Source organism: Hyla sarda, chromosome 9 (genome assembly GCF_029499605.1).
Source record: "Hyla sarda isolate aHylSar1 chromosome 9, aHylSar1.hap1, whole genome shotgun sequence".
NCBI lineage: Eukaryota > Metazoa > Chordata > Amphibia > Anura > Hylidae > Hyla > Hyla sarda.
In genome coordinates, this window is record NC_079197.1 from 124,150,877 (window position 1) to 124,164,270 (window position 13,394).

Consider the following 13,394-nt stretch of genomic DNA (forward strand, 5'->3'; position numbering starts at 1 on the left):
CCCAGGCCCAATTTGTTCTCAGCCTCCCATTTACCAATTCTACTTTGCAGTGACATTAGTCATTTTACCCAAAAATTCACGGCAAAACAGGAATAAAAATCATTGTGTGAAAAAATTGAAGAAAAAACGCAATTTTGTAACTTTTGGGGGCTTCCGTTTCTACGCAGTGCATTTTTCAGTAAAAATGACACCTTCTCTTTATTCTTTAGGTCCATATGGTTAAAATGATACCCTACTTATATAGGTTTGATTTTGTCATACTTCTGGAAAAAATCATAACTACATTCTATATTCTGACCCCCTATAACTTTTTTATTTTTCTGCGTATGGGGCGTTTTTTTGCACCGTGATCTGAAGGTTTTATTGGTAACATTTTTGTTTTGATCGGACTTTTTAATCGCTTTTTAATTATTTTTTAATGGTATCAAAAGTGACAAAAAATATGCTATTTTGGCCTTAGGATTTTATTTTTACATGTATGCCATTGACCGTGCGGTTTAATTTACTAAATACTTTTATAGTTTGGACATTTACACACGCGGTGATACCACATATGTTTATTTACACAGTTTTTTTTATGGGAAAAGGGGGGTGATTAAAATTTTTATTGGGGAAGGGGTTAAATCACATATATTAACACTTTTTTAGGGGGGCTATAACACTGCACACACTGATCTTTTACACTGATCACTGGCATGTATTAACATGCCATTGATCAGTGTTATCAGCACTTGACTGCTCCTGCATGGATCTCAGGCACAAAGCAGTCATTCGCCGATCAGACACCGAGGAGGCAGGTACTGATCCTCCCAGTGTTCTGTAAGCGGTTTGGGATGTCGCGATTTCATCGTGGTGGTCCCGAACAGCCCGACTAAGCTGCCGGGATACTTTCAGTTTCACTTCAGACACAGCGGTCAACTTTGATCGCTGCGTCTGAAGAGTTAATACAGGGCATCACTGCGATCGGTGATGTCCTGTATTAGCCGCGGATCCCGGCCATTGATGGCCACCGGGACCTACCAGATATGACGTGGGGTCACCGCGTGACCCCTCGTTATATCGCGGGAGCCAGCGCAGGACGTGGATATACATCCTGCGTCATTAAGGAGTTAAGGACAAAGCCCCTTTTCCCCTTAAAGGGGTACTCCACCCCTAGACATCTTATCCCCTATCCTTTGGAAGATGTCAGATCGCCGCTGTGCCGCTGCTGGGGAGCCCTGGGATCGCTGCTGCGGCACCCAGCTATCATTACAGCACAGAGCGAGTTCGCTCTGTGCGTAATGACGGACGATACAGGGGACAGAGCCGCGTGACGTCATGGCTCCACCCCTCGTGACATCACGGCCCGTCCCCTCAATGCAAGTCTATGGCAGGGGGCGTGATGACCTCCGCGCCCCATCCCATAGACTTGTATTGAAAGGGGCGGACCGTGACGTCACAAGGGGCAGAGCCGTGACGTAACGATGCTCCGGCCCCTGTATTGCGCGTCATTACGTGCAGAGCGAACTCGCTCTGTGCTGTAATGATAGCGCAGTGCCGCAATGGGGATCCCGGGGCTCCCCAGCAGCGGCACCGCGGCGATCTGACATCTTATCCCTTATCCTTTGGATAGGGGGATAAGATGTCTAGGGGCGGAGTACCCCTTTAAGCACCAGAGCGTTTTTTGCACATCTGACCACTGTCATATTTAAGCATTAATAACTCTGGGATGCTTTTACTTTTCATTCTGATTCCGAGAATGTTTTTTCGTGACATATTCTACTTTATGTTAGTAGAAAATTTTTGTCCATACTTGCATCATCTCTTGGTGAAAAATTCAAAAATATTTTGAAAAAATTGAAAATTTAGCATTTTTCTAACTTTGAAGCTCTCTGCTTGTAAGGAAATAGACATTCCAAATAAATTATATTTTGATTCTCATATGCAATATGTCTACTTTATGTTTGCATCCTAAAGTTGACATGTGTTTACTTTTGGAAGACATCAGAGGGCTTCAAAGATCAGCAGCAATTTCCAATTTTTCACAAAACTTTCAAAATCTGAATTTTTCATGGACCAGTTCAGTTTTGAAGTGGATTTGAAGGGCCTTCATATTAGACATACTCCATGAATGACATAAAAAATGTACCACTCAAAGTATTCAAAATGATATTCAGTAAATGTGTTAACCCTTTAGGTGTTTCACAGGAATAGCAGCAAAGTGAAGGAGAAAATTCTAAATTTTAATTTTTTACACTTGCATGTTCTTGTAGACCCCGTTTTTGAATTTTTACAAGGGGTAATAGGAGAAAAAGCCCCCCAACATTTGTAACCCAATTTCTCTCAAGTAGGGAAATACCTCATATGTGGATGTCAAGTGTTCGGCTGGCGCAGTAGAGGGCTCAGAAGGGAAGGAGCAACAATGGGATTTTGGAGAGTGAATTTTTTTAAAATGGTTTTTGGGGGGCATGTCAAATTTAGGAAGCCCCTATGGTGCCAGTACAGCAGAAAAACCCCACATGTCATACCATTTTGGAAACTACACCCCTCAAGGCACGTAACAAGGGGACCAGTGAGCCTTAACACCCCACAGGTGTTTGACGACTTTTCGTTAAAGTCGGATGTGTAAATGAAAAGAAAATTTTTCACTAAAGTGCATTTTTTTCCCCAAATTTACCATTTTCACAAAGTGTAATGGGAGTAAATGCCCCCAAAATTTGTAACCCCATCCCTTCTGAGTATGAAAATACCCCATGTTAGGACATAAAAGGTTCTCCGGGCAAACTACAATGCTCCGAAGAGAAGGAGTCACATTTTGCTTTTGGAAAGCACATTTTACTGAAATGGTTTTTGGGGGGCATGTCGCATTTAAGAAGCCCCTATGATGCCAGAACATCAAGAAAAACCCCACATGGCACACTATTTTGGAAGCTAAACCCCTCAAGGAATGTAACAAGGGGGACAGTGAGCCTTAACACCTCACAGGTGTTTGACGACTTTTTGTTTTAAAGTTGAATGTGTAAGTTAAAAAAAAAATTCACTAAAATGCTGTTTTTTCCCCAGATTTTACATTTTTACAAAGGGTAATAGGAGAAAATGCCCCCAAAATTTGTAACCCCATTTCTTCTGAGTATGGAAATACCCCATGTGTGGACGTCAAGTGCTCTGCTGGCGCACTACAATGCTCAGAAGAGAAGGAGCGACATTGGGCTTATGGGAGAGAGAACTTGTTTGGAATGGAAGTCAATGGCCATGTGCGTTTACAAAGCCCCCCGTGGTGCCAGAACAGTGGACCCCCCACATGTGACCCCATTTTGGAAACTACACCCCTCACAGAATATAATAAGGGGTGCAGTGAGTATTTACACCCCACTGGCATTTTACAGATCTTTGGAACAGTGGGCTGTGCAAATGGAAAATAAAATTTTTCACTTTCACAGACCACTGTTCCAAAAATCTGTCAGACATCTGTGGGGCGTAAATGCTCACTGTACCACTTATTACATTACATGAGGGGTGTAGTTTCCAAAATGGGGTCGTATGGGGGGGGCATTCATTGTTCTGGCACTGTGGGGGCTTTGTTAACACATGTGGCTTTTCTCTTCAAAAGCCCAATGGCGCTTCTTCTCTTCTGAGCATTGTAGTTCGCCGCAGAGCACTTTACATCTACATATGGGGTATGTTCTTTAGGGTAACACCAGCATTTAAGTGAAAAAAAATGTTTACCCTGTAAATTCACATGGGGGGCAAACCTCCAGCTGTTTCAAAACTACAACTTCCAGCATGCACTGACAGACCATGCATGCTGGGAGTTTTACTTTTGCAATAGTTATTGGCACACTGGTTGGAAAACCTTCAGTTAGGTTCTGTTACCTCACTCAGTATTTTACAACCAGTTTGCCTCCAGCTGTTGCTAAACTAAAACTCCCAGCATGTACTGATCACCAAAGGGCATGCTGGGAGATGTAGTTATGCAACAGCTGGAGGTACGCAACTACAACTCCCAGCATACCGAGACAGCTGTTTGAGCATGCTGGGATTTGCAGGTTTGCAAAATCTGGAGGGCGACAGTTTAGAGACCACTGCACAGTGATCTCCAAACTGTGGCCCTCCAGATGTTGCAAAACTACAAATCCCAGCATGCCCAGACAGCAAACTTCTGTATGGGCATGCTAGGAGTTGTAGTTTTGCAAGATCTAGAGGGCCACAGTTCAGAGACCATTGCATAGTGATCTCCCAACTGTAGCCCTCCAGCTGTTGCTAAACTGCAAATCCCAGCATGCCCACACAGCAAACAACTGTCTGGGCATGCTGGGAGTTGTAGTTTTTCATCATTTGGAGGGCTACAGTTTAGAGACCACTGTATAGTGGTCTCCAAACTGTAGCCCTCCAGATTTTGCTAGGCAACTCACCGGCTTCTGTAGGATCCAGGGAGCCGCATCGCCGTCCTCTGCTGCCGCCGATCACCGCCCGCTGCCGCCGATCGGTAAGTGGTCCTTCGGCGTCGGTCACCGTCAGTTCCCCCGCTCTGTCCGGACTACAGTGGGTGTGCAGAATGGGGGAACCAAAAGTTAACCCCCCCCCACCCCTGATCTGCTATTGGTTGTCGCTTCTGAACGACCAATAGCAGGGATAGGAGGGGTGGCACCCCTGCCACTTCACTCCTATCCCTTCAGGGGGATCGTGGGTGTTTTGGACAACCCCAATCCCCCTTATTTTCTGGGTCACTGGAGACCCGTATGACCCGGAATCGCCACAAACCGCCGATGTGAATTCACCGCCAACATGGGGGGGTCTCAGGACCCCCCTGGGCATTTGCTAGATAGATGTCAGCAGTCACCCCGGTCGGGAACCAAAATTTCCACGGGCGTACAGGTGCGCCCTTGGTCCTTAAGTACCAGGGCATCAGGGCATACCTGTACTTCGGTGGAAAACAATTGTTTTCTTTTTAAATCAAATGGTGCCAGAAAGTTAAACAGATTTGTAAATTGCTTCTATTTAAAAATCTTAATCCTTCCAGTACTTAACAGCTGTGTATGCTCCACTGGAAGTTCTTTTCTTTTTTAATTTCTTTTCTGTCTGACCACAGTGCTCTCTGCTGACACCTCTGTTCATGTCAGTAACTGTCCAGAGCAAGAGGAAATCCCCATAGCAAACATCTCCTGCTCTGGACAGTTCCTGACATGGACAGAGGTGTCAACCAAGAGCAATGTGGTCATACAAAATAAAATCAAAAAGAAAAGCACTTCCTCTGTTGTATAAAGCAGCAGATTAGTACTGGAAGGGTTCCGATTTTTAAATAGAAGTAATTTATAAATCTATTTAACTTTCTGGCACCAGTTGATTTAAAAAAAAAATCCACCGGAGTACCCCTTTAAGGGGTTAAGAAGGATGTCCGTGTAACTAGTAAATTAGAAGTTACCACAGCAGCCAAAATTTGGTGCTTGTTTTTGATTTACCTTACAGTTATATTGACATTTTTGTGACCACATAAAAAGCAGCCATTTTGGTTGTCATGTATAGATCAACCTCTCAGTAACTTATTATGAGACTGTCCCTTTGTCAGCATGTTTAAGTCAATAACAAAGTGGCAGCCACAGTGTTACCCTCTCCATGCAGCCATTATTGATGTGCAGCCGTTTTTCACGGTACTCCAAATTAAGAGGTTTATCTAATTTATAAAATCCAATTGAAGTACCGTATTAGGTAGAGAGGGATCCTGGTTTAGGATTCTTATCTAATAGTCAAAGTAGCAACTAAAAGCATCAATATTGCTGAAATAGGACTAAAACTTAGGGTAAGATTTATCAAAACCAGTGCAGAAGAGAAAGTTGCCCATAGCCAGAGGGGTACCTAGTGCCCTTTGAGCACAGGCAAAGGGCTGTATCAGCGATCTAGTCCAACCACCAGGCCCCCCACCCCTGGACGCGTGCTTCAACGGCCCCCTTGCAATAAATTTAAATTTAATGACTCACAATTGACGTCTTTCTGATCTGTGTCATCCTCTTTTATTTTCTTCTCCATCTATATCTCTGGATCTGACCATCATGTCGACTTCTCCAGGCAAAACTTTGTTTCTTCAGCATCTGTAGGGCTCCGCATTTTTCCAGTGCCTTCTACTCCTCTACACAATCTATAGGCCCCCAAATTATGATAACTTTTCTTGCACAGAAAAAGTTGGTAGAATGGAAGGTCTCCCCATTAACTAGGTACATCCCCTCACAGTGGACAGGTAGTTATGTCCCACAGCAGTTAGTTTCCTTATTATGGAGTTCTCCATATAGGCACATATATAGGCAGGTAGGTAAATACATCCTTAGGTAGGTAGATCCACCCACCCCCTGTCACCTATGGGCAGGGAAGGAATGCACACTATTCTCGCCCACTCCCCTATCCCTGCGTACTTACGTACCCACCCTAGGCGACGGGTCTGTAACCATGGTAACAGTCCCTCCCTAGAGAAGTGAGGGACGTAATTGTCAAAACAATAAAATACAATAATACAGACTCAGGTCAAGGAAAAGTAGGGAACAGACAGACTAACAAAGCAAAACTAACACACTCACTCAACAAGTCAATGTCCCCTTTCCGCATCAAAAGCCAGGAATTGTCAGAGTGAACTCCGGTAAACTCTGTAAATGAGTTCAAAAGGGGTCTGGATGCATTTTTGGAGAATAATAACATTGATGGTTATGTATACTAGATATTTAGGGACAGCATGTTGATCCAGGGATTTATTCTGATGCCATATTTGGAGTCGGGAAGGAATTTTTACCTCTAATATGAGGGTTTTTTGCCTTCCCCTGGATCAACTCAGTAGGGACTCATTAGGGATATAGGTTGAACTGGATGGACTCTGGTCTTTTTTCAACCTTACGAACTATGTTACTATGTTATGTTACAAAATTGCTAATACCAGGGAGAAGTCGAGAAGTCAAGCCAAAAGTCAAAGATGCCGGGTTAACAAGAATAAACAGGAATAAATTGCTAGCTACTGGAGTTGACTCTTTCACAGGCATTGAATGAGAGTAAACTGCCAGCTTAAATAGGCAACCCTGCATGTGCTCTCATGAAAAGGTCAGCTGACCAGCCAGTCAGCTAAGAATAACCCAGCAACAAAAACAAACAAAGAACCTGTCAGAACCTTTTAACCCTCTAGGTTCTGACACCCCCCAAGAATGAAAATATGTTGGTAGGAAGGTAGCCAAGTAAGTAGCTAGCTTTGCAGGTAAGTAAGAATGTAGCTAGCCAAGTAGGTTAATGGGCAGGTAGCCAATTAGCTAGGTAAATAAGTAAATAGCTCTGCAGATAGGTATCCAGGTAGATAGGTAATTAGCTATGTAGGTAGGTAGCTTGGTACGTTAGTGGGTAGATATGAAAATAAGTAGGTAGTTTGGTAAAAAAAATTAAGGTAGGTAGGTAAAAATGTGGGTAGGTAGTTGGTAGGTAGCCAGGTAGGTAGCTAACTTAGCAGGTGAGCAGGTATGTAGTAAGCTAAGTAGATAGGTAGCCAATTAGCTGGGTAGATAAGTAGGTTGTTGTATAGGTAGGTAGCTAGGTACATAAGTAGGTAGGTAAAAAGGTAAGTAGGTAGGTAGGTAAAAATGTGGGTAGTTAGGTAGGTAGCCAGCTGCAGTATGAAGGTTGGTAGCCATGTAGGTAGCTATGTAGGATAGTAGCCAGTTAGGTAGCTATGTAGACAGGTAGCCAGCTGCTCATCCTCTCCACCCCCACCTCCAACTTCAATAGAAAGCAATATAATCTGTTCACAGATTTTCCTCTGCAGAAATTAGCAATTTACAGTATCTGATATTACCTGGACAGACTACATGAATCAAACACATATGGCCGTGAGGTAAGTGATTATTGTGAAGCCATGACCAAAGGCATTCTTTAAACATAATCTGTATTTTATAATCAATATTTGTGTTATTTGTAAAATGAAAACAAAAGTTTGTTAGTTTGTGGACTTTAAAAAGGCTCTATTTGCATATATGAATATGTGCTGTAAGATTTATTACAATGTAGAGACTAGGAGAGGGTTAACTACAGGTGTCCTACCAAAGGTGTGATACATAGCACATTAATAACAGACATTTCACCTTGGCTGCTTCTTTTCTTACTACTTCAATTCCTCCTGGTATTCATTTAAGGTGTGAGTACACCTTCTGTGTTTCCAGATAGTAGCACAATAATGCCAAGAATCACACAAATAAGGGGAAAATGCTGGCTGTGTATTATTTATTAGCAAGCCCTATCCTACCAGATAGGCACTGCTTAGAACATTATAGCAATTTTAGTAATAGTAACATTGTGTTATCCATGTGAGATACATAGAGTAAGCTAGAATAAAATATGCAACAATATCTGTAACCAACATAACATAAAGACTGTGGCTGGTTTCACACAGCTGTATTATCTACAAATATAGGGGCTCTATGGTGATCTAAGTTTGGTTCATTGGAACTAGAGTTATAGCTATAAGGGTATGGACATAGCAGTCACCGCATGACCTTTCTGCCATATAGAAAGACACCCAGTATTACGGATGGCAAATGTTACTGATTTAGCATTGCAGGTATGAAAACGCTAAAATGTATCTGTATTATGGCTGTGACAGGGAAACTGACAGCCGGTGCAATCGCACTAAACCCAATACACATGTTTATAGTGCAAGTGAATTGGATTCAAAGGAGGTATCACTTACCAGTTCCAGAGTTACCCTTTAGCCTCCATTTCTAATAGCCAGCTTTGCGCAGTGGAGGTAAGAAACAGCTCTCTTAGCAATGGAGGCTATTATATAAAATTCATCAGTGTTATCGGCATTCTGCTTCTCTAGCCTGCAGGAGCAAGCTGAAGAAGCAGAGAGAAGATTGGACAGAGGCATGTAGGGACGGCAGATTGGGACCCCGCTACCTCTGCCCTTTTTTAACCACTTTAGATGCTGCAATCATCTTTCATCATATCACTGCCCACTGCCTGTTGTTAGAAGAATTCCATCTCTAGCAGCAGGGACAAAGACCAAGACAAAAAAAAACAGGAAGTGGAAGACACATCCCTGATTTAGACAACTAACTTTTAGTCACAAATTTTGGTGGCCCGAGGAAGTTAATGGTAATATCCTGTTAGCTTTATGTATTGTCAAGTTTTGATCACTGAATGTAACTGCAATGGTTCATGTAGTTACAGCATTATATTTAGCTATTCAAGTTAGGCTGGTTCCAAATGAGTGTAATAAGAGGGCATTTCTGAGTCTGTATTACAGCCTAAGGTCCCATCCTGACTGTGGATCTAGTCACCTGAACTGACAGCATCATAGATCCTTATGATAGATCCCCATAGATCCCTGTGAATGTGATGCTGTCAGTTCATATCATCAGACTTGCGGTAGTGCTGTGACTTACTGCTGTAATACAGACACAAAAATTTGGCTGCATTTGGCTCATAAAAAATCTGGTCTATTGTTCTTGTGTGATGTTTATATTATTTTGGAGCTGGATTTTTTTTAATGACTGTATGATCTGCTCACACAGCTCTGCAGCATGCACATTATACACACACACAGCACTGCAGCATGCACATTATACACACACAGCACTGCTGCATGCACATTATACACACACAGCACTGCAGCATGCACATTATACACACACAGCACTGCTGCACACACGGCCCTGCTAAACACAAACACAGCTCTACTGCATCCATATACACAGCTCAGCTTTACATACAGGTAGAAGAAAGATGATACCCAGCACTCACCAGTAATGCACAGTGAAGATTAATTATGCCATAGTGTAGTGCAAGGATGCCTTTCGGCGTGGGAACCTTCCTCAGCTGTCTGTCTGCCTATCCCATGCCTGCTCCCACGCTGAAATGCGTCCTTGAGTAAAGAAAACGGTCCAGCACAGGTTTGCAGGTAAAAAACAGCTTCTTCTTTTATTGGGTCAGTTCCGACAAGACAAATAAATAAGCCGACGCGTTTCGGACCTACACTCGGTCCTTAGTCATGGCATGACTAAGGACCGAGTGTAGGTCCGAAACGCGTCGGCTTATTTATTTGTCTTGTCGGAACTGACCCAATAAAAGAAGAAGCTGTTTTTTACCTGCAAACCTGTGCTGGACCGTTTTCTTTACTCTGTGCATACATCTGGTCAGGGACGCTGCTGATCAGGCCCGCGCACAGGTGCAGGGAGGAGGAGGTGAGCTGTCGTTCTGATTTACGAAACGCGTCCTTGTACTACACTATGGCATAATAATTCTTCACTGTGCATTTCTGGTGAGTGCTGGGTGTCACCTTTCTTCTACCTGTGGCTTTACCCTACCTCGTGCACCGCTGCAGATTCCACAGAAGTGTTGATATATCCCTATTTCAAACAGCTTTACATGCACACACAGCTGTGCTACACAAGCACACATGACCCTGCTACACACACATACCACATACACACACAATTCTGCTATACTAACACTGGCATGTTGGCTGCACCAATATACATGTCACGATGCCGGCTGGCAGGAGGTGGATCCTCTGTGCCAGAGAGGGATTGGCGTGGACCGTGCTAGTGGACCGGTTCTAAGTCACTACTGGTGTTCACCAGAGCCCGCCGCAAAGCGGGATGGACTTGCTGCGGCGGTAGTGACCAGGTCGTATCCACTAGCAACGGCTCAACCTCTCTGACTGCTGAAGATAGGCGCGGTACAAGGGAGTAGACAGAAGCAAGGTCGGACGTAGCAGAAGGTCGGGGCAGGCAGCAAGGATCGTAGTCAGGGGCAACGGCAGGAGGTCTGGAACACAGGCTAGGAACATACAAGGGAACGCTTTCACTGGCACAATGGCAACAAGATCCGGCGAGGGAGTGCAGGGGAAGTGAGGTATACATAGGGAGTGCACAGGTGAACACACTGATTAGAACCACTGCGCCAATCAGCGGCGCAGTGGCCCTTTAAATCGCAGAGACCCGGCGCGCGCGCGCCCTAGGGAGCGGGGCCGCGCGCGCCGGGACAGGACCGACGGAGAGCGAGTCAGGTACGGGAGCCGGGGTGCGCATCGCGAGCGGGCGCCACCCGCATCGCGAATCGCATCCCGGCTGGAGGCGGTATCGCAGCGCACCCGGTCAGTGGATCTGACCGGGGCGCTGCGGGAGCGAGAGTGTAGCGAGCGCTCCGGGGAGGAGCGGGGACCCGGAGCACTCGGCGTAACAGTACCCCCCCCCCTTGGGTCTCCCCCTCTTCTTGGAGCCTGAGAACCTGAGGACCAGACTTTTATCTAGGATATTGTCCTCAGGTTCCCAGGATCTCTCTTCAGGACCACAGCCCTCCCAGTCAACCAAAAAGAAGGTTTTTCCTCTGACCTTTTTGGAGGCCAGTATCTCCTTTACAGGAAAGATGTCTGAAGAACCGGAGACAGGAGTGGGAGAGATAAGTTTAGGAGAGAAACGGTTGATGATGAGTGGTTTAAGAAGAGAAACGTGAAAGGCATTAGGAATACGAAGAGAAGGAGGGAGAAGAAGTTTATAAGAGACAGGATTAATCTGGCACAAAATTTTGAAAGGACCAAGATAGCGTGGTCCCAATTTGTAGCTGGGAACACGGAAGCGGACATATTTAGCGGAGAGCCATACCTTGTCTCCGGGAGAAAAAATGGGGGGAGCTCTTCTTTTCTTATCAGCAAACTTCTTCATGCGTGATGAAGCCTGTAAGAGAGAATTTTGGGTCTCTTTCCATATGGTGGAAAGATCACGAGTTATTTCATCCACAGCGGGCAAACCAGAGGGCAAGGGAGTAGGGAGGGGGGGAAGAGGGTGACGGCCGTACACCACGAAAAATGGGGATTTGGAAGAAGATTCAGAAACTCTGAAGTTATACGAGAATTCGGCCCATGGTAGAAGATCTGCCCAGTCATCCTGGCGGGAGGAAACAAAATGCCGTAAATAATCACCCAGGACCTGGTTAATTCTTTCTACTTGCCCATTGGATTGAGGATGATAAGCAGAAGAAAAGTTTAATTTAATCTTGAGTTGTTTACAGAGAGCCCTCCAGAATTTTGACACGAATTGGACGCCTCTATCCGAGACGATCTGCGTGGGCAACCCGTGAAGACGAAAAATGTGTACAAAAAATTGTTTTGCCAACTGAGGCGCAGAAGGAAGACCAGGAAGAGGGATGAAATGTGCCATCTTGGAGAATCGATCAACGACCACCCAAACAACAGTGTTGCCACGGGATGAGGGTAAGTCTGTAATAAAGTCCATACCAATCAGAGACCAAGGTTGTTCGGGAACAGGCAGAGGATGAAGAAGACCAGCGGGCTTCTGGCGAGGAGTCTTATCCCGGGCACAGACAGTGCAGGCCCGCACAAAATCAACAACATCCGTCTCCAGAGTCGGCCACCAATAGAAACGAGAGATGAGTTGCACGGATTTCTTGATGCCCGCATGGCCTGCGAGATGGGAGGAGTGACCCCATTTGAGGATTCCGAGGCGTTGGCGTGGAGTGACGAAGGTCTTCCCTGGAGGAGTTTGCCTGATGGAGGCTGGAGAAGTGGAGATCAGGCAGTCAGGAGGAATGATGTGTTGCGGAGAGAGCTCTACTTCCGAGGCATCCGAGGAACGAGAGAGAGCATCGGCCCTGATGTTCTTATCGGCAGGCCGAAAGTGAATTTCAAAATTAAATCGGGCAAAGAACAGAGACCACCTGGCCTGGCGAGGATTCAGCCGTTGGGCAGACTGGAGATAGGAGAGATTTTTGTGATCGGTGTAAATAATAACTGGAAATCTTGATCCCTCCAGCAGATGCCTCCATTCCTCAAGTGCTAATTTAATGGCTAGTAGCTCTCGATCCCCGATGGAGTAGTTCCTCTCCGCCGGAGAGAAGGTCCTAGAAAAAAAACCACAAGTAACAGCATGCCCGGAAGAATTTTTTTGTAGAAGGACCGCTCCCGCTCCTACTGAGGAGGCATCTACCTCCAATAGGAAGAGTTTAGATGGGTCAGGTCTGGAGAGCACGGGAGCAGAAGAAAAGGCAGACTTGAGCTGTTTAAAGGCGTCTTCCGCTTGAGGAGGCCATGACTTAGGATTGGCATTCTTTTTGGTTAAAGCCACGATAGGAGCCACAATGGTGGAAAAATGTGGAATAAATTGTCTGTAATAATTGGCGAACCCCAAAAAACGTTGGATAGCACGGAGTCCGGAGGGGCGTGGCCAATCTAAGACGGCAGAGAGTTTGTCTGGATCCATTTGTAGTCCCTGGCCAGAGACCAAGTATCCTAGGAAAGGAAGAGATTGACATTCAAACAGACATTTCTCCATCTTGGCATAAAGTTGATTGTCACGAAGTCTCTGAAGAACCATGCGGACATGCTGGCGGTGTTCTTCTAGGTTGGCAGAAAAAATCAGGATATCGTCCAGATACAC